Source organism: Cydia amplana, chromosome 2 (genome assembly GCF_948474715.1).
Source record: "Cydia amplana chromosome 2, ilCydAmpl1.1, whole genome shotgun sequence".
In the NCBI taxonomy this organism is placed as follows: Eukaryota; Metazoa; Arthropoda; class Insecta; order Lepidoptera; family Tortricidae; genus Cydia; species Cydia amplana.
In genome coordinates, this window is record NC_086070.1 from 8154725 (window position 1) to 8178712 (window position 23988).

The window sequence follows — 23988 nt, forward strand, 5'->3', positions numbered from 1 at the left end:
CTCGATCGCACTGTTTAAAATAACAATCTAAAAGGTAAACATACATGCTACATACTAAACCACAGGACTGATTACTGAAATATTATGCTTTAGCTCATGTAAATTTTTCAATTGAAACGTCACGACACTCATGCAATTTGAACCACAGAATGTGCATAAAAAACAAAAAGTCATACAAATAAGTAACCACTTATTCAAATAACCCATCCCGAATTATCGGTTAGAAAATTGAAAAAAAAAATCCAAATGCGAGTGAAAACGGATGCAAAATCTCGACCACGCTTTACACCAGTCGACTTAGCACAGTACACGTGCGCGTATCCTAAGAACGATATATTTCATCCCGCGCCATGATTCGCCGCTTAAGCGCGATAGGGAAATCGTAAATTCAAGAGAAATAATTTTCTTTATAGTCTCCTAAAAAGTTTTCACACATATGCACGTACTGGTCGGAAGGAGCGCAGACGGGGCGCGAGCAAATGGCGCCGAATTACCTATAACACCATTCGTTTCTCAAGACATATCAAATTTTCTCTTACAGAGAGAATATTAGGTATCTAATATGATTTTTATGGCGGCTTTTTGAAGATTAAATCAAATTCTTGTTTTAATAAACCTATAGCGATAACTTATGAGTTTTCAACAATAGGTACTAATGTTGTTTAAGAAGAAACTTCGGTTTTTCTTTTATAAAACAGTATGAATATTTTGTACTAAAGTACAAAGATTAGGGATGCCACTCTTTTTTAGGGTTCAGTACCAAAAAGGTCCGTCTGTCTCTATGTCTGTCTGTCACATTGCTAAATATCTGGAGAACTACTGAAGCTATCGATTTGAAATTTGGAATAATTATGAACAACGCTAACCCAAACACATAGGAAGTGTAATTTTTTATTTTATTTTTATTAATTATGGAAAATGCCCAATATGGCAATAGGGGCAAAGTGTCAAAGTCTACTTACTAGGTCATGTGGGATATCATTTAAAAGAGCTCGAATAGGACATTACAAAAAAAAACCATTTTATTTTCAGAGTGTAAAAAAAGGACTTATGAAGGAAAATATTATTCCCCCCCAAGGCAGTGAAATTTTCCACGTTTAATTAATTTATTTAATTATTTTTTATAAACATCCTGTTAACATTATTACAATTCCACATAGAGGCACCATGCCTTACTATTTGGCAACGCATAAACTTGGTTTGCATGAAGAGCGTGCACAGAGAAAACGCAGGCGGTGTGCATGCCGCAACTATTGTTAATAAAGAGAGATGCCGAATTAACTCTGCATAATGACCCCAAAAACTGGGGCCATAGTATAGTGGAGTCAGTATAAAGTTTGGGTCATATTAAATACACAAATTTATTTCTCTATGTGGGTGAATTATTATTTTATATAATTCTATATTGCATACCTTTTGGGAAGTTACAAATTGTGAAGTTTCCGTTTTTCAAATACATTTCAAGTCAGGTCTTGCAATTCAACTACACAAGCTAAACATTGCAAATACCTAGTTAAGTTGCATTAAGTTTTTACAAAAATCTGCGTTGATTAACACGTTTTGATGGCGTGCTTATACATTTAGAAAAATATGTAGACATTAGAAAGAGAAACATATGATATGAAATGTTCGGAACGAAAATAGAAGAGAGATTGATGTAGATTGAAACAATGATATTTCGACAGTATAGGCAGGTAGAAGGCATCGCTCGTCATCAAATCCTCTGCTACCTAATTCACAAACACTTGTGTCTCGACTGTATGGTATACCTAGTATAATCTGACTTGGGGGTCCGTAAGAACTAAGCGTTATCAGAGGTTACGCTTAATATTGGTTGTCCTGAGCCGATGCGTCTGTAAACTGTTGTGAGTAAAAGCTCTGTAGTCTGCGGTCACGCGCGCCTGACAGATCCATGAGTCTGTTGCCGACGAATACTCGACGCAGCGTTTTTTAGTAAAACAATGGTTCGACGCTATAGCTTTGAAGATAACGAATTTTGTGTACCACATTGATCTCGCAAAGGATTTTTTAACTACTATGTAGATTTTCAACCATTCTGTAACATTTGATAACAAATTTTAGATCTTGTCTCCCGCAACAACGTCTCAAGTTGATAAGTTTTTCAAAGATTCTCACTGAATTAAATAGTCAGTAATGGTTCACACTTTGCTCACCCACAATAATGCGTTGAATTGAATTCGATTGTAACCAAATTTATTTATAATTACTTTCGTGTTCACAAAAGTTATCAGTACAGTACGTGGCGGTGCTCACACCCACAAACTTTAGAATAAACCCTGAAACGACAAAAGCCTATTCAAAAATAATTATAATGTCTGACACGAAAAAATTGTGCATTAAATGCTTTAATCTACGACTTAATTTACTTACAGTCATAAGGCAGGTTATGGATTACGGCGTAATGCTACGAGTGCAATTTACCAACGAATAAAAATAAATATAATAGAAAAAAATGTTAAGAAAATATAAAATAATAAATATAAAAAAAAATCAAAAGTGACGACATTGTAACAGGCCATCAACATAGATTTCAGAGAAAGGGTTAAAAATATGACTTTGAAAGCCCTTTCTTAATGCACATGCACATGTAATAAATATATTTAAAAGAAAAAAGAAGAGAGATATGATAAAGTTGGTAGGTAAGGTACGTGATAAAATAATAGGTATCGCGGAGCACGCCGTTTGAAATAGGGCCTGTGAATGCGTTTGACAAACTGGCAGTTGTTTTGAAAATGAATGGACGAGACATGACTACCCGTGCTTTCCCATTCTTTTCCAATACTCTCATAAAATAAAAGGCTTTAACGTAATTTTTAAACTCTGATAACTTAGTAAAGTCAGTAACTTATTTTCATAATTTACACATACAGACGAAACCTAATGTCACCTGGGGCATAGTCCCCAGGACACTAGCCGCATTTCCCCGCTGTATTGTTAGACTCAGCCTTTGGGCAAAATATGACCCTGCTCGTAGGTCGCCAGACACCCCAACAAGTTTTCGGGAAATATCCTTTATTAATGTTTTGGTGTCTGACGACCAAGGTCCAAAAGTCTCGACCGCAAGTGCCGCAAATTCGTAATTATTTTTCAGAAATGCGTATATACTTATTTTCATGTTATCTCTTTTTATTTCTGTTCTACGAAATGTTTTTATTAAAGAAGGAGTTATGACTATATAGATAAAAGTGGACTCATGTTCATAAGCAAAATTATTTTTTTTCTAGGTAGTAATTAACGAGTTTGCTAAAGCTGAATGGGTTCAAATTGGAGGTAGTAACAGAAGTCATATTTTCATAATATAGTTTTTTGCACCTCTGAAGGGAATGTCCAAGAAACAAATTTAAGGAGAATTTTAAAGGATCGACAACCTCCTGAAGTTGCACGCGTCTATAGATTACGTTAACCATATACTTACCATCAGTCGGGCTGTATAATTTTTTGCCACGGTCGTTTTAAATAGCTAAAACAATTTGAAAAATGCAAATCATACGACCTTCATTATGGGCGTAACTAAAAAAAGATACATTAGGCTTCAGCCCAGATCTCATGGAACTCTTTATGATTGGTATTACTTGTACTTCTTTTACTGAAGGTCATACAGATGGATGCCATTTACAGCACCGACGTCCCAAGTTGCAATGTTAATGGTACCTACATACTTACATACAAACTCAATAGATTTAAGATGTTGCCGTGCCCTACCAGGGCCCATGTGATACAACTAAAACCTATGTAACACCTGTTTACTTACCATGGATGCATCTGAATAAATATATTAATTATAATTATGAAATTAAGTTAACATCAAAGTTGGGTTAATAGAAAAGTGCAACTTTAACATAACCCGGTAAGTAATTTTTTTTACAAAATGTTTCTACAATACTTAATACAGTATTAAGCACTTTTTACAGACGTTTGTATTTTAGTAGTTGAAATATTAAAACTGTAATCCATAATTCCATAAATTGATGATAAATCTCACGGCCTGATAAATTGTGTACCCGAAAAACATATACGGCGTAAATTCAATACCATTCATATTCGGCGCGATCCGAGCCCACTCGTTCAATTTATTTTACATGTCGTTAATATCGTGATTGATTTCGACGCTGGCCCTAACGATACATGAAAATTTCGCACTCATTAAATCTCGCGCCGCAGATGGAGTGCTCGCGAGCTCGCCCCGATCACGGCTCAATAAGTATCATGGTTGCTCTCAATTAACAAAGTATTTAATAAAAATATATTTCTAACCCGGTAGGTAATCGTAATTTTCCGATAAGTGCTTATAATACCGAGAGATTTAATACAAGTATGAATATTAAATGAGTACCTGCCTACATTAAAACACTTATCGGTTCAAAGATCTTTATTTCCTCAAAAGAAGTTTTACAATTCACAATGTTGAGAAACTTACTTTTTAATTAGGTATACCTATGACGCACTTGCATAACGAGATTGAAAAGGATTCTTTGAAATACTATTTTCATTCGAAAGTGAAAAATATATAAATTAGAGGTGCCGTAAAATATGGGACCATAATGATGGTGATTTTTCGTAACAGTCTAGTTGAAACTGCGATAACCGCAACCCGATCTAAGGCTTAAATTTACAATTCAATAGAAACTGCACAAGGCTTTGCATGCCAATACTTCCATTTAGAACGCATTCGATCGAGTTCCCATTGAAAAGACGGATGAAATCACTTTACCAGCCAATAATATACGTATATAGGTACCTATTCAAACGCATAAAACCTCACATCGGCTTTGTTGTATATGTTGGTCAGTTTGAGGAGTACAGCCTACAGTTAAATTTTTTGCTCGTGTTACAGGCCACACCCGGTATATACCATATACCTAACGCATAGCCAGTTTTTTAAAGCTTGTTTAAAACTTTATGAGATCAAGCCACCCTTAATTTAAAAAAAAATGAGTCAAACTTAATAATCTAACAATAACGTAACTGACGGGTCTCAAATAACAATCCAGGCCACAATTACTAACATTTCCCATAATGGTCATTGCAAGTCTGTTTTAAATACCTATTTATATTTTTTAAGAACTATTTTTGATTCATGTAGCTTATTTCATTAAATTAAACAGGTTTGTGTATATGGATTCCTTCATCTCGACATTGAACATATTTTACATATATTTATGTCCTACGTATGTACATACATCGTTGAACACCTAAGGCTCGTTAGTACCTATTCAATTAAGGATGGAAAAAAGGCAATTCATTTCATTAAATCGGACAGTGGAAGGCAATTGCCATGAGACCATTATTCAATCGTACCGATATATCTCGTCCGTAGCATCGGACCGGAGCGTAGCGATAGCTGGCTCCGCAAAAGTTGGCACGGATGGCAGCGGAGACCACTGCCAATTTCCATTAACCCATCAACCAAAACGAAAAAATGCATAGACGATCATTTTTTCATTCAATTAAAATTGGCTGCCGACCAAACACAGAGTTCGGAATACGTAAGTGGTGTGAAATTTTTAGGATTTACTGAATTTTAATGTACCAAAATATTGTGAAATGTAAATGTTGTAATGATATCTAATTACCTACATATCAATATATTACTTTTTATGAGGCACCACAAGTGTAACAATGCATATACCGATACCTCCTAGTATTTTTTTTTGTAGGAGCATAAAAATCTATAGGTAATAGACTGGGTAATAACATCAAACAGTTGCCTTTGAAAATGTTTAAGGGAAAACTAAAAGCATGGCTCGTACAAAAGGCCTTCTATTCCATCGAGGAATACATGGCATCTTTTGACTGAGGTAGCTGTGCTAAATTGCTAATTACTTACAAAATTGTAATATAGACCTTAAGACTATGATTGTTTAAACTGAGTTTTAGTTTTAAGTTTTTGCACGCCAGTTGCTAGTGAAATATGTGTTACCTAGGTACTTATAATATTGTCTGACCACCGTTTGAAGCATATTTTATGCAAAATAAAGATTTTTTGTATTTGTATTCTGAGGTAAGTGTCCATTTTACGATTTCATGATTTTTACATGTTTAGGAATAAAATACCAATACTACTTCACTGAAATGTTATACTGTTTTAACCATTCTTTTTTTCATTTTCTAAAATATTTCAACCATTCTTAATTGATCTGTATTGTGACAATCAAAACACGTCCTCCGTGACCGACTTTAGGTAGCCGACAACATCGAAAATCCATAAGCTTTCAATATCGCGACATTATCTTGGGTTTTTATTCCCAGTGGCTGCTCTATCTGAATATCAAAAATAAGAAAGTGATCGTCAGTAACCGGAACACGTATATCGAGACCCTATCACTTCGCTCTTTACTTACTCGTCCGGCGCCATCTGCACATTCTCTACTTAATCCAATAACAAATTTGATTATATAACAATGTATACTCCCTACGTAGTCCCGCCGTTTTCGTATATCTCTTTAATAATGAAATGGTACCGAATAGAAATATAATATGTGTAGCTAGCGCTTTGTTTTCTGTTGAACATAAATAATTCATTTGTAAAAGTTTGTGAGTATCCTTTAAGATTTTTAGAGTAATACGATTTCATCACGTAGTTTGGACTTTTCAAGTTACGTTTTACGTAAAATTATTAAATTTCAAATTAAAGTAAAAAACGAGATAGGTAGTAGAAGGAGGCGTGTTCAGATTTTCGAAATTTTAAGGATACTGATACTGATTTCTAATTTGTTATTAATGTGATGTTGTTCTTTTATCGGTGTATATTTTTTTTTTAATCTGAATAGGCGTTTAGGTGCTTGTCATTAACTAGTAAAGGAGGAGTTATTTAGTTGGTAACTTTACGCAGTTTATAAAGCAAGACGCCTCAATGTTTCATAATATTGATAAGTACATTTGAAAAAAAAAGTGTTATGTACATAGTAACATTTTGAGCATCTGTTCTAAGAGTTAGATGTGGTGCTCAAGAAGATTGGCGCGGCGGAGGGCGTCTTAATGGCCTCTCGACGGGATCTTACCGCGCTCTCCAGGTCTCTTCGTTACGCGGACTGTACAGGCTGTTGTGAGTGTTATTTATTCATTGAACGCAAATGCGACTTATCAAAGTATTAACCTTTGGTTATTATTAAGTATCGGGACTCGATCAGTCGTGCATACTTGAAGATTCATAAAAGGGTAAAAACAATTGCTGACAGCACAACTGCATAATAAAAACAACTTTATATTTTATACTAGCGACCCGCCCCGGCTTCACACGGGTTAACAAATTATACATAAACCTTCCTCTTGAATCAATCTATCTACTAAAAAAGGGAACCGCCTTCAAAAAACCAACCCACTGAAAAGCCCAAAATAATTTTTATATGGCACCCCTATACGTGTCCAGTCCCTATCCCGTCGTAAAGCAAATTTCTGTCAAAAAGTAATTAATACCTAATAATAAGAAAATTAATAATCATCTGGGTAATTACTTAGTTTTTGAAGGCGGAAGGCGAAACTAAGTAGACGGAAGAGAATAGGGCTCTTCGCTGCAGTTATAAGCAAGCCGGTGATACCCACCACCTCATATAATTTATAAATGTATAAATATTAAAAAAACAAAACCGGCCAAGTGCGAGTCGGACTCGCGCACGGAGGGTTCCGCACCATCAACAAAAAATAGAGCAAAAAATCGTGTTTGTTGTATGGGAGCCCCCCTTATATATTTATTTTATTTTATTTTTAGTATTTGTTGTTATAGCGGCAACAGAGATACATCATTTGTGAAAATTTCAACTGTCTAGCTATCGCGGTTCATCAGATACAGCCTAGTGGCAGACAGACGGACGGACGGATGGACGGACGGACGAACAGCGAAGTCTTAGTAATAGGGTCCCGTTTTTTACCCTTTGGGTACGGAACCCTAAAAACGGCTGCGAGTCGGAATGGCGATTCAATTGGGTTCCGTAATCACACATTTTTTTTCCTTTAGATGACTTACGCTTGATCTAGCTATTCTAGCTTATAATATGTTTGCCAGTAATTTATAAGTAGGTATGAAGATTTTTTTTATCCACATGTGTGGCAAAGTAATCAAATGCAAATTTTGAGTTGTTTCCTTATGCTGGCTGGTAGAATTGACTTTTGAATGATGGTTTTGAATGATAAATATTTAATAACATTCATTTTGAATTGATTTGGTTTGATTTTCTTTGATATTTTACAATTAGTTTTTCCCTTGCGTTGCTGATGGGAAAATTTTTGCGTTCCACTCTGTGGCAAAATTTCTTTCCTTGGAACCCTTGCAACGCTCAAGATTCCACTTTTCGAACCACTCGGTATGCTTGTGATTCTGTTTCGGAATCTTTTGCTTGCTCGTGTATTAATATTAGCATAAGAGGTTAAACAACAACTTTGTCTCCTTGTGAACAAATAACTATTGTCTAATGCGTGTCTATTAATTATTCTTTAATACGAGTAGATGTTTCAGTATTCAGTCCGTTTACAAAACTGTTGTTCTTGGCAGGCGGCGTATTTAAGTTATTAATATTAAATAATTTATGTATTTTATGGGTTCCAATTTCACAAAAGATCTCGCTATAAAACGCTGTTTACGCTAACGATGTTATTGTAAAATGTGCACGTACTTTAGGTAAAATATTAAATTCGACTCATATTAAATTGTTAAAAATGGACTAATTTTGAATAGTGAGAGGACGCCTTGTTCGCGGCGTAAATAATAGAGTAGGATAAAATAGGGTACTTGAAAATTGTAATACTACCACAATAGACTTAATAAGAACTCGTACTTTTTGAAACCATCAAGCGCTTAACGCTAAATAATGATTCCCTCTTATTTTGCCGTTTGTTTAAATTAACAAGCAAAACCCTGGGTAATTTGATTCACTTTGCAAAAGTTCTAAAATGTTCTCAAGATGGATATTAATTACCAAAGCGATAATATCAGAAACCATAACAAGCAAATATCTTTACTCAATGTATAAGTTATTCTTACCTAAAAAGCTGTAATTTTAACTAAGGCACCTTGTTATTTGTTTTATACAGCGTCAATTCTATTTATAAAGATCTTGATGACTTATGACATACCGCGGTATTCGGAAAACAAGATCCGTTCTAGAGAAGAGAACGATACGATATGCACTAGATACCTGATAATCGATATTAAACTTTCGTGAGACATATTTTCAAACTGTTTATACGACAACGGTTTCACTAACTTGAATTTTAGTCCCTTCCTTCCAGACCTTATTTCCAGACCTTCACCTGACAACTCCGGATGCGGAGTGCACCGCGTCCCCCGCCCCCGCCCTGTCAGCGCGCGCGCAACGAGCGACGAGGCGGGCGGCACGATTAGTGCACGAGTTGCAGTCGCCGCGAGCACTCGAGCCTGAGGAAGGACCCCCGAAGGGCCCGAAACATGTCGCCAATAGCGACTAAAAATCGTATAAACAGTTTGACATACCTGATAGTTAGAATTCAACAAGATATCTTTTGCAGCTCAATTCGGGCAACCAATGTCAATTTTACGTTAAATTATCGTAGTAATATCGTTTCAAAATCATTTTGAGATCTAAAAATACACAACGAGACGTTTTAGACATTGTGGAAATCGTTCAAGAGTATCTCCAGAATCGCGGAAATGTCAAATTTGACAGGCTAGACTTTAAAAATATCGTTGTCGTATCTTGGTGATGTCTAATAGATATCTAGTTCAAAATCGAATCGGTTCCATAGTATTTTAGGAAAGGCGACATGGAAGGGTGAGGGGCGTAGGTATTATAGTTATTTTTTTCTACTCCTCGTCTTTAATGGCTGGATTAAGACTTCGTATACCAGTATATAATTGCATACTTTTCATACCAGCTTGAAGTTTATTTATTATTTTAACCTAGTTTTAACCGCAACAGGAGAGCAATCGAAGTAGGTAGGTACATACTCGTATGTTTGCCGATATTATACCCAGATCGTCAGCCTTAAACTTTTAATGAGGCGAATTTAACTCGCAAGGATTGCACTTACCCATACTTTCAAAGAGGCTTTTCTTATCTGAAGTTTAAAAGGACGGCATAATGTAGACGTGTTATCATATGAGTAGTATAATACATATATAAATAAATAAATAAATAAATATATATATATATATATAGATATATTTAAAATAGATAGCATACCCATATTTTTATTACTTATCCCTTTAGTGCATGATTTTTAGGGTTCCGTATCCATACCTCAAAAGGAAAAAAAAACGGAATCCTTATACAATCACTTTGTTGTATATGTATAATCAGTAATCACTCATGTATTTACTCCTGAAGCTGTGAAAAAATCAAACTTCTAAGTTAACGTAAAAAAAGATGCGGCCGTTTATGCCGCAAAAAACGTACCTACAATATATTTCGACACTCTCAAGGGAATTAAAGTAATTTATAGGGTACTTCCCGTTGACCTAGGTATAACTATGAAATTTAGCATCTAATTTCGTCTAACACTACAAGTACAGGGAAAAATCAAAAAACTATAAATTTGTAAAATACAAAAAAAATAGTTAAATTTGTACGGAACCAGGCGGGCGAGTCCGACTCGCACTTGTCCTGTTTTTTCTTTTTGCCCGAAATTAATATATGACATCATAGATTGCACAGAAAAAATATAACATCGATTTTAACTGCGAAATCAGTGTTAGAAGTGCATAGGCTAAATCATATTAGATGTATTTGTTGTGTAGGCTGCTTCCTACACTATGCATTTAAGGGTTAAATAGTTGAACAAGTTCTAATTCAGTGGTAGATAATAATTATCAGTGAATGACACCTATAGCGCGGTATGCATGCATAGGACAATTATGGCGTGAGGACCTGGCGGCCTAGCCAAGGTGACAATCGCTATCGCTTCGCCATCGAATCGCTTTGTGTCTCTCTATCACTCTTCCTTATTAGTGTGACAGTGACAGTTGCGTTTCGTTCGCTACGGAGCGTTAGCGATTGGCACGTTGGCTATGCGGCCTGGTAAGAGGAAAACCCACTTATATACGGTGGGCATGAATAACTTGACAAACTTTAAACATAAAGAGCCTAAAGAGAAAACAGACTTAGAGTAGGTTAAGAGATGTTCCTAATTTTTCAAAATTGACTGATAATCGCCTGCAAAACACATCCTGACACATCCTGAAACATGTGCCTTTTATAATTTAATTCTAGAAATTTACTAAGGAAATCATAATAATAACATTGTACCTAATTATATTAACCTATTTAATTAAGAATATAAAATTACATGTTGTATAAAAGTATATGTAGGTACAATTAGATTGCAGTCGGCTGGCACAGTATTTTAGAACAAAAGTGAGTTTCGTGTAAATGGCCTGGTCAATGGGTGCTCGTATTTCAATGGTCCATAAACAACGCGACCGTGAATACAAATCGGATATTAGAGGTTACTCTGCGCGTACAACGCCACGCAACCTAGTCCAATCAAAAGCGTTGGCGAAAATATTGGATTTTTATTTGTAGACAAAAATATCCCGCTTTAGGTCGATGTTATGTCTACCGATGGAAATGTAATAACAGACGTATATGATAGAGCATCAGATATAGTGTACCAGTAGGCTGTTAACCAAAAAATTTACAAATTTTGGGGCATTCTAACTCACAATAATAATTCATAAGATATACCTATTGACTAAAAAAAAACAAGAGAATAAGAATAAGAGTCCTCAATTATATGTTTCTTTTTTAAGGTTAATCAATGGTGCTCTTAATTTTCAGCAAAAACATTACGCAAAACTTTAAATTAGATAAAAAAAAGGTACTTTGGCCTCAACAATGATGAGGAAAAACGTTCAAGTGTGAGTCGGGTTTGCGTATCGAGGGACTCCTTGTGAATTTACCTATGTAGGTAAATAGTTATATTCTCGATCATGTAACGAAAAGATTTTCTCCCCATACATCGACAAAGGTCACCGTTAGTTTACAAGCTGCAATTAAGTTTATGATCGCAAAAAAGTGATTATTTAGTGATGTACCTAATAATTTACAGATTTGTACTTTTTCTTGCGTTACACAGCATTGCTTTTTGCAAAAAATGAATTAAGAACAACGGAGAATCAAAATACTTATAAATGGCATAAACAAAGTATTTTAAACGGCTTTATCTTTACATTGCTTTGAAGAAGAATACTTAATTTTCTCACTGCATCAAGAGGTAGCAGACTTGAGTATTTGATATGAGATCCAACCCTGGTACCTACTCTGACTTTATTTATTGAGTATTTCAGTCTTCTATTTTCTTTGTTTGGACATGGTTAAAGAACTTGTAGGTACTTAGTTGATTGGGCTACTATTATCTCATGGCATGTGACATGTTATTTGGATTTATAGCTATTTAGCTCACATGTGACGTTCCGTGCAATGCAATCGCAAATACGTCCCGAGTCGAATGTTAGTGCAATAACCACCTAGAGCGCTATGTTATTGTAGATATGACCTATTTATTGTTACGTAAGTACTTAACAGGCGTATTCTAGTTTTAATAACAGGATATGAATTAGATCTGTCAGTGTCAAAGTGTCATTCCTTCAACCAAAACTTCACTTTTGACACTGATAGATCAGATCCATATTTAATTCAAATGTAATTTATAACCTGTTATTAGAATTAGAATATACCTGTTCATCAACGGCCACTGCATCCGTGACGGATGATTGTTGCAAGTCTGTGTCAAGAGCGGCTGAAACGGCCAATGCATTTCCGCTGATGGCTATACAAGCCTATCGCTGCACGGCACTTCTTGTCGCATAAGTCGAATTTGTTGAGCCTCTGGATATGAGACCAGGTTACCAGTCTGGTGACGCGGGCTGCATTGAGACCCGAGTGGCGCGAGAGAGACCTATGCGTGGGAGTGAAGGAGCAGGACGAAGTGTGGATGAAAAACTTGAGACAAAATAGAATATATGTATCTGTTAGTTCAGTATTTTTATGCTTAAAAAACAATCAGTACATCAAATCAAACCGATAATTTCATGACAATTTAGCACAATACGACGGAGAAACTAATTCTCATCAAGTCTCTCATCTCGTAATTATCATAAAGCCCGACCAAACAATCGATCATAAAAAAATTAAAAATAAACAAAAGGAAAACCAAAACAAAATAACTTAATATATTTTTTTTTGGAAAAAAGGGAACCGCCTTCAAAAAACCAACCCACTGAAAAGCACAAAATAATTTTTATATGGCACCCCTATCCTTGTCCAGTCCCTATCCCGTCGTAAAGCAAATTTCTGACAAAAAGTAATCAATACCTAATAATAAGAAAATTTATAATCATCCGGGTAATTACTTAGTTTTTGAAGGCGGTGCCGGTTTTCTTTTTGTTTATTTTTAATTTTTTTATTCTTTTTTATTTATTTTATTTTTTACTTTTTAGTGATCGGTACATCATTTATAATTTTATTTTTATTTTTTTATTTTTTTTTATTTTTTACTTTTTAGTGATAGGTACTTCATTTATTTTAGGTTTTTGGGTAAAATACTAGTTTGTTAGGCTCTCCATTTAGTTTTGGGCCAGTAACTACTAATGTTGGTGATGGCCTAACTCGATGACTTATCATCATCGCGATTAGGCGACAAAATATAATATGACGTTTCGGTGCTAAACGATTTGTATTTATATTGCTCCCACTCCCACTGCCACTCCCACTTCCAGTTCCAGTCCCACTCCCATTCCCAGTCCGAATCCGACTCCGACTCCCACCACTATTTTATCTGAATCAGTTTCAGAAACATAAATTTGATGGTAGGTATACCAATAGCATCGCCACCTACCGGGTTCAATTGGTTTTTCAAACCATCCATGTACTGTACACTAAAACCTTCTCCAGAATGTAACAAACACTTTTCTGAAAACCGCAACAAAATCGGTTCAGCCATACGCGAGATAATCACGAACAAACATACGGCTCAAACTGAGAACCTCCTTTTTTTAAAGGCGGTTAGAAAAAAGTTGATCGACCCACCTAGTGAAACACTGCAACATAGGCACACAACGACAAGTCGGTTAACGAAAACAAAGTGTGCCTATGTCGCACCAAACCTGAGTTCCACTAGGTCAGGGTTCAGCATCAGCTCTATCTTGGGTACTGCTCTCCCAAGTGCTCATCAAGATGTGACAGATGGCCAAAATAGCGTGGGCCTATGTTGCACCACACCTGAGTTCCACTATCTACAGCTAGGGTTCAACATCAGCGCTATCTTGGGTACTGCTCTCCCAAGTGCTCATCAAGATGTGACGGATGACCAAAATAGCGTGGGCCTATGTTGCACTAAACCTGAGTTCTACTAGGTACAGCCAGGGTTCAGCATCAGCTCTATCTTGGGTACTGCTCTTCCAAGTGCTCATCAAGATGTGACGGATTTCCAAAATAGCGTGGGACTATGTTGCACCAAACCTGAGTTCCACTAGGTACAGCCAGGGTTCAGCATCAGCTCTATCTCGGGTACTGCTCTCCCAAGTGCTCATTAAGATATGACGGATGACCAAAATAGCGTGTACCTATGTTGCACTAAACCTGAGTTCCACTAGGCATATCCTGAGTTCCACTAGGTACATCCAGGGTTCAGCATCAGCTCTATCTTGGGTACTGCTCTCCCAAGTGCTCATCAAGATGTGATGGATGACCAAAACAGCGTGTGCCTATGTTGCACCAAACCTGAGTTCCACTAGGTACAGTCAGGATTCAGCATCAGCTCAGATCTATGTATACTAAAACCTTCTCCAGAATGTAACAAACACTTTTCTGAAAACCGCATCAAAATCGGTTCAGCCAAACGCGAGATAATCGCGAACAAATATACATACACATACATACATACATACATACATACATACGGGTCAAACTGAGAACCTCCTTTTTTTTAAGGCGGTTAAAAACATTTACACTACTTATCATAAAATTCATGAAATGTGATAAAGATAAAAAAATTACAATAATGTTTAAGTAAAAACAATATCTGCCAATTTACTTACACTACCTAGTCCTTTAAGAAATTCCATAACATGTAAAATGGAATAAACTATTCCATGTTTTTTGAGTAACTAGTCATATTTAAAGGGGCCCACTGATTACCAGTCCGCCGGACGGTATCGGCCTGTCAGTTAGAATAAAAAGTTGACAGTTCCGAACAACTGACAGGCCGATACCGTCCGGCGGACTGTTAATCAGTGGGCCCCTTTACACCTACAAAATCAAATAAGTAGATCAACTTATAAAACTTTTAAATAACACTAAAAAAGTGCAATTTATGCATACTTACACGATTATACTTAAAACGATTACATTTGTTAGCACGATAAAAAATAACGAAATATTATTATTTATAATTTTAAAATGTCAGACTTTCAAAATGTCACGCTCCTCAATTTGCCTTTATTTCTTCGACGCACATTTCTTAATTAGTATTCATTTAGGTGCACGAAATTTTACCTTTCAAGAACAAACAAAGCGAGTTGTCCGTCTTTATTATCAAGTTTAAATTATAGTCATTAACAACGAGAAAATGAGCAGAGCCTCTCAATTTACTTTCAGATTTCATGGTAAAGATTGAGATTCCACAAAGTTTTGTGCCTTCCCGTGTAAAACTGGTTTAAGTACAATAAGAATGACAGCCATTTCATTGTTCTATTTTATGCTGTTTTTCTTCAAGAAACTTAATATTTAAATTGGGAACATAAATCTTAAAAAAGGTAGGTACTTACCTAAAAGAGAAACCAATAGGTAGAGAAACCAAAAACCAAACCTACGAGTACACTCACGGAAAAAAAACCATTCCATAACATTTACTCGAACTTGCTTTAGTAATTAAATTAAAACAATATATTCCGCCACTGCAGGCTTGCTTTGATACAAGAGGTGACCGGGTAGACACATAATTTGGCACGCAAAGCCGTATAAGTTGAAATTATTAGCACCTAGGTGAACAGGCGAGCAGTTTTTGTCGGCCTCATATTTACACATTAGCATTTCCAACGACACAGGGCTGAGGGTGCCGCTGCTCGCTGCCAGGCACAAATGTATGGCAATACGGTCTCTCTAATTTATGTAAACGTGGAAATGTAAATTAATTTGCTCGTTTATGAAACGAGACTTTTTGGCGGTCTTTCGTAAAATTACTACACGTGAGTAGGCGGGGAGAATACAGACATGAGCCGAAGAGGCTTCATAAAATTTAGCTAACCATATGGCCGCTTTATGAAGCAGGCACAATTCAGTTACAAATTTGGCACTTCCTTTGCATTAATCGTGTTAAATTGTAAACAAATAACATTAACAAAGTTTGTAACGCGATATGTGTTATTTAACAGATGCGTAATGTAATTACACGCTGTATTCAAACTGGTTTGTTTCTCAACAGGGGATCGGATTGGCTGGTCAAATTTGTTAAGTACTTTGTCCGAAACTCATTACAGTCATATAATGCCGGTCATTGGTCGTGTCAAACAGTCTCCTGTCTACATGTTTTTTTTAACTATAACCAGAGATCGGACAAATTTGCGACATTGCTCGCAATAATGTGGACATGACTCCAAAATTGATTAAATAATTAATCATTCATTCGACAAGAAAAAGAGGTCGATAGACGGACCGAGAACGCCTGGAAGAGCTATTGGTCCATGAAACACCTCATGAAGGGAGACCTACCTCTATCTCTCAAACGTAGGCTCATGGACATGTGCATACTTCCAGTCCTCACCTATGGTGCTCAGACTTGGTCTTTGACGGAAGCTCAGAAGTCCAAACTCGGGGTTTGTCAGAGAGCTATGGAGCGCAGCATATTAGGTGTGAAACTAAGGGATCGCATCCGGAACACCACGCTGCGCTCTAAAACTCAAATAATAGATGTAGCTCGAAAAGTGGCCAAGTTAAAGTGGGACTGGGCTGGTCATGTCTGCCGCATGCCGAATGACTTATGGGCCAAGAGTGGGTGCCCCGTGAGTCGAACCGGGGATCCGGCAGACCTCGTCGGCGATGGCGGGATAACTTAGACTCCTTTTTGAGCGACTGGCCAGATGTAGCTCAAAATCGGGAGGAGTGGAAGAAGAGGGGGGAGGCCTTTGCCCAGCAGTGGGACACAATAGGCTCGCAATAATAACAATAATAATAATTAATCATTTAATTAATTTCTTACCTGAGGTTTAATTTTGATTCCTAATCAATAAATAACACAAAGAGTTCTTATAATGTAAATTTATTTAAAAAAATAATCAGTATGTTTTCCAAATTTTCTGTAGATACTTATTTTTTTATATCAAAAATATATTTAAGTGCTATTTATTGACTAGGGAACAAAATTAAATCTCAGGTAAAAAATTAATTAAATGATTAATTATTTAATCAAATTTGGAGTCATGTCCACATTATTGCGAGCAATGACGCCAATCTGTCCGATCTCTGACTATAACTTATCGAAAATCCAAAAATAAGTGAAGAATTTTATATACTGTGCATATACTTGTTTAGTTTTAATTTATTTTTATTTTATTATTATAATTCGATAGGTATGTACCCTATTCTACAATGGGTAATCCTGCTCATGTATTCGGTAATATTAGATCAATTTAAAATTGAATAAAGCCAGTGACATGAAACGACTATCCCAAACTTTGCTAATATGTGCCCAACCTCTGTCATCTCGTGAAATAATGGTGGTAATATTTGAAAACTTTTAGGGGTGTATTCATTTCATGATCTCAAGTATTATTTTAAGTGTCTATGGCAATATGTAGTACACTGAACAATAAGAATGTTATGTCCAAACGTGTAAACGAGAGCCAAATAAACCTAAACTCGCAAGATGATGGCTTCAGTTGCCAATTACTATATCGACTATGCTACGCAAAAAGTGGATACATAATTACAACATAAAACGTTATTGGTTTGTCGCTTCGTCCATTTTCGAAGATTAGGCACGAAAAACAACATACCTATTATGCACATCACTACAATTATTATCAATGAATGTTATCAAATTTCAATGACAACATTAAATAAGTTTGTGAAGGTACCTATGTCTTTTGTGACTACATATTTGATTCACAATTTCACAATGCAACTAGATAGTAGCAAGAGCATTCGATTTCAATAAGACATTTCAATAACTATAGAAATCACAAATGAATCAAAGTTATATAATCACAATTGACTAAAAAAAACAGAAATAATACAGAACTAACTAAAAGTATCTATTGAAACCTTTCTGCTCTGCCCTATGGTTGGCTGGTAGAGAATGCATATAGTGGCATGAAGATCGCCTGTTGTAATCTTTTTTATGTGCAATAAAGTTTAAAATATAAAATAAATATACCTACACATATTTACAAGTAAAATTTGGGGGCTAGCTCGGCGCCGGATGGTAGGGTGCCCAGAAGGCTGGTGGCATTGTATGTCTGTTTTACAATATAAGTAATATTCTTTACATAAATATTGACTTATTGTATCGGCAAAGTAGGAACAGAATAACATAATTATTTTCAAGTGTCTCAAATCGAAATGCGGTGTTGCAAGAATAGGCGAAACTTAATAAAGTCTACTTCCCCCGGTGGCGGGGTTAATAAGTGCGATCATTTTTTATCAAGCTTCCGAGTGAGGCTCCGCAAAGCCAAAACAATAAATCACTGGTACGGCGGCCTGCGGGTTATTATTTGGCCCACACATAACCGGTCTTTTCTGCTAACTAACCAATGCTCGATGAAACAATATTTCCTTTTACCTCGTATATCAGCGTCCGACAGAATTTGACGTTTATTATGAATCGGTTCTTGGGAATCTAGTAGGATATATACCTAATACTATCGATCAATAGTATTTAGTAGGTAATAAACTTAAGATGCCGTCCGTAAATCCCGTAAATAGGTGACGTCAAGGATAGCTTCGAGCAGTGTATAAAATTTCTATGTTGCTACAACAATCATTCTGCAAAAGACGTTGTGTCAAATGATCCTATATACAGATTTTATTGTCATATAATAATAAATATCGATATAACGGGAAATTAATATATCGATATATTTAAAAAAAACATATTGATTTTTCATTTTACATCGCAGGGCGTACCACATTAGCTGTGTTACAGGTCTAACGCGCTACTAAAGACAAAGGATTCAAATCCCACGTTGGCCAGAGTTAATTTTTTCGGGTGCATTACATTTTTTATAATTACTTTTACATATATTATAGTTTGATATATCGTTATTTTGAATAACGTAATGAATGGCATACTACCGCAATACCTAATTAACGATATACATCATGTTATTATTGGTATAATGGTCATAAGGTATATTTACACTTCGTCTAATATACATTGCCATAATTATTACATACTCTAAAGCATATTATTTGTTATAACAAGTGGCATAATTATTTTTTGTCTGGCATAATAGTTGCATGACATAAATGGGTTAGGTTAGGTTAGAACTGCGACTCCGCACAAACGAATAACTAACTAGCAAAAGGAGGGTTAGGTTAGGTTAGAACTTTGACCCTCCGTAGAATAAAATACCTACCAAATAATGGTTTAGGTTGAGTTTGAACTGCGGCCCTCGCAGAATTGAAAACCGTGAAAAAATTGGTTAGGTTAGGTTAGAACTGCGACCTCCCTAGAATAAAAACTTAAAAAATTTGTAAAACTTTACGTTATCAGTTATCATTAAATGAAATATGACAAAAAATTGTATACAATATATGTATTTATATTTGATAAAATTGTATGAAGTATTACGTTATACAAAAATATATTATAACAAATGTCATTATAAAACATGTACCTATTTATACTAATTAATAATTATATTACAATAGGCATTATATCAATGACAGTTTAAATGAAATGACAATATAACAAAGGAAACGTATAATAAAAATAACATTATAAAGTATAATAATATATCAAATGGCGTTATAACAAATGTATGATAGTTTTTTGATAATTATATTAAGCATTTACTACACACCCACTTTTACTTGAATAAATTTTCCTTCCACTATTTATAAAAAGATAATTATAAAAATATAAATTTTGGTACGTTAATTTATATTATAATCCCATATAGTTTGTGTAGCATTAAGTTAAACTATTTCGTACCTAATAACGGAGACTTAAAACCTCATTACTATTTGAGGTTTTGAAAACCCATAAATTATTATGAAACAAAAACCAATAAACGAAAAATTATGCAACATTTACTTATCTCATTTTCGGAAATAAAACCGCTTTTAGTCTATCATTTAAAACACATATTGTTTTGAATACATATAGGTACCTATACCTACTATCAATCAGTTAGGTATCCGCGACCACAACCAGTCAGTGTAACCTGCATCGAAATGTCGGAAAAAAGGTAACAAAATAAATTCGCGTTAGACCCGATAAAATTGTGTTTAATAACTATACTTTATTAATGCCGCCATTTATTTATATAGGTGTATTAATAATATTACGATTACATAACATACATAAAAATATTCGGAGCTTTTTTAACGTCATGTCAATTCCTTAGGGAGTTAAATACTTATAATTTAGCTCAAATCTAATGTGCCACTAAGGAATCACTAGATGAACCATTAACTTATTCGTAGCTAAACTATTTAATACCTATATATTAAAATAATTATGAATAAATATGATACATAACAGCGAATTTACATGGACATTAATTTTGTGACCCCAAATTATATTAATCTTAATCGAAGCATAAATAACACAAACAATTTGTTCAAATAAAGCACTTAGGTATAATCCCGGAATTTCCACATATTTACCTGAAATTTTATGCAGATCCGTTGACCTGTTTAAACAAGATTGCGAACAGCTTGCTGAATGCAAACCAGCTCTATATTAACTGTTAAATAAAATATATTTGTATCTGCCTACTGAATAAAATTCATCTATATGGTAACTGCTTTACTCCAAAATAATTAATGATTAAACATGTATGTACAAAAAAGCTGACTAAACCAGATATTGACATATTTTCAGATCAAGATAATTCGTTAGAAAATCGATGCTCCCAATAGTTGGGCCGGAGACGTACAAAACCAATATATTTTCCGACACTTGAGCTCTCAGGTAATTGTGGCAGAAAGTTTTCGGACGTGCTCGCAATATTGATAAGCGCTTCCTTTGGTCAGCTAGTAATAGTATCCTGTGGTCAGTATGCTGCGACTCGTAGTGCCCGTATACAACTCCTGAACGTACTTTAGGAGCTTTAGTACAATTGCGGTTGAGTGTATTAGTTAGCATATAGAACGTTTAGTTGTAACATACCATACCTACAAGCAAGGCGCCTAGTTTTTTTGTTTATGTATTTGGCATAAAATTAGTATTCATACATAAATTAATAGAGGTTTAGGAAATTATAACTCGAATAAACGGCCTAAATTAGTTGGAATTTGTTAGATATTCAGCAGTTGCTGTAGATAATCAGTTTGATATCGATAAATTTAAATTGTTCCTAAGTCAGCATAATGTAATAAATTACTTATTTATATTTCTGATTATTTAGATGGATATGATCGATCGGTTGTTATATAGGTACTCATAATATTGTTTTGTTCGCGCTTATTATTTAATTCACTTATAGGAGTTGTAGGGTATCAGGCATTGGCTATAACTCATTGAGATCAAAACAACATATCCGTGGAAACCACAACGGTAAAATTTATTATGAGGCCGATTCGAAGGGTCGAAGGATTTTATTATTCTGCATACAATTCCATTTTCCTATCACAAATTATTCGAACGGCAGGTTAAGGTTTTGCATAACGTGCCAAAATTGCGCTTTGTGAAAATTTATGTTCACCGTGTTTCTTAGTAGGTACACTAATATACCTAATATACCTATACTTTTAACTAATATACCTAGACATTGTTACAGTGAAATAAGTTTCTTTAGAAATGTTTTTTTTTTAATAGAAAATATATACAATTATATGTACATGTGTGTCATTTTTTGTTGTTTTGTCATTATCTTTTTTCTTTGGAGTCAGATTGATTATTGTACTACATTACAACAGAGATTATAAGGGGTCACTCAATAAAATTGTCTAAAAATAGTGTCCTACGCCGCATCCACGAAATAAAAAAGCGTGTTTCCACTTCCAAGTTTACGACATCCCTTTTCTTATCTTAATATGGCGATAGGTGCCGAATGAGCGTTGCTTAGAAGGAAGAATTGCGTCTCTTCGGATAAAATACGAGTAACGGGTTGGAATAATGGTACTGTGTACAACACTATTATTGTATTTCCTGTTTGAATTTGTGTTCGTTTAACTGCAAGGGTTAATTCTGAGTGCCATAAATGAATCAAGCACTAAAGTAAATCTAGCTGTTAATATTATTATTGAGTTACATGCATAGTAAGTAAGCAATTATATTGAAAGGCCATTTTCATAAATAGGCAAACAATTATAATGATTTATACTAGTTTACGTCTTAATTAAATAACAAATTTGTGGTATGTTACTCGAATATAGTTTAAAAAGACTGTTAAAACAGACCACAAAGTTCATACTAAAGAACCAATGACGTGAAAGAAGATGTGAAACTTCTTATTGCGCGTCTAGACGGTCACAAGTTGAAAATGTCGCATAAGAACGTTAAATGAAATTAAGCATTTATTACAAAAGTTGTACAAGTCAGAACTTCGCCGTTAACTTGAGCCTACACGATAGGTACAATCAGCTGCAAGATTATATACGGTCATGACTGCAATAATTTAGTTTCACAATATTTTGAAGCTTGTCAGTAGCGTGTGTATTTTGATGTCCGTACAAAGTCTGTACAAATACATTTTAATATGCAGGGACGCTAAGCTAATAGTTTTGCTGAATTTACATACTCACACAAAATGAAACATACCTAACTAACCTCGCTCCATGATATTACCACGTACAAAATAAGGTATGCAAAGGCTGTAAATTACCTTCTTTAATTAGATATCAGACGTATACATTTTATAGACCTAAGATACTGAATGTAGATGGCGTTACGATGTTGACCGGAATTCTAAGCTTTTTACAAAATTATAATATGCAACTTAGCACTCGCATACGACACGATAATACGATAGGTACGACACTTACCTCCCAACTATAGTCCAAAGTTCCCAGCTATGGTCCAAAATTAACTGTATTTGCAATTACATATACATATATCAATTTGTATCAACAATGACACAGAACACAGATAGGCTACGGAGACTGCTTGCCATCAAGCGGCCCGTATGCTTATTTGCCACCGACGTAGCATGCTGCGTGTGCTATCAAAATCGTTGTAGACATCTCGGCCTGACGCTATCTATACCCACTTTTACCAATTTTTATCTTCGAAACTCTAACCGTAACTTGCGCCAAGGCAGACAGGTAAAGCGAATACAGCTGGTTAATAGCGATTTCAGCTACCTTTAAGTGTTTTCGTTTGCGTCGAAAATTGTTTCGCTTAAAACACAAGTTGTTGAGACAAGGGCAGGCGCGTGTCGGATCAAGAGAGCCCGCCCGGGGCACCACAAATCATGGCGCAAAAACCTGTTGTAGGATACCGTGATCTCCCAATGCTCAAGATAGGGGATACAAATTGAGTTCGACCTTAAACGGCAATATTTCATCGGTTTATTTATTGCCAATATCTTTGTCGACATATTGAGGTGTTGTAATGTGAGTTATGCTATTGTTTTTAAGTCATGCATATAAGTCTTAATGCTTTTTAGACTGCTTTTTAGTCGATATCTTAATAATCGATATGAAATCCCTTATAGAACATGCCCCGAGTTAGCACAAGTATGCACAATAACTATTTGACAATCCTACATCGCTGTGGGTGGGTTTACATTGTTCCGGATCGTTGTCATTGTAATTTCAAAGATTACACAAAAACTATAGTCACAAAACCTATATTTTTTAATATATAAAACTGCAAAAACTGAAATTAGTC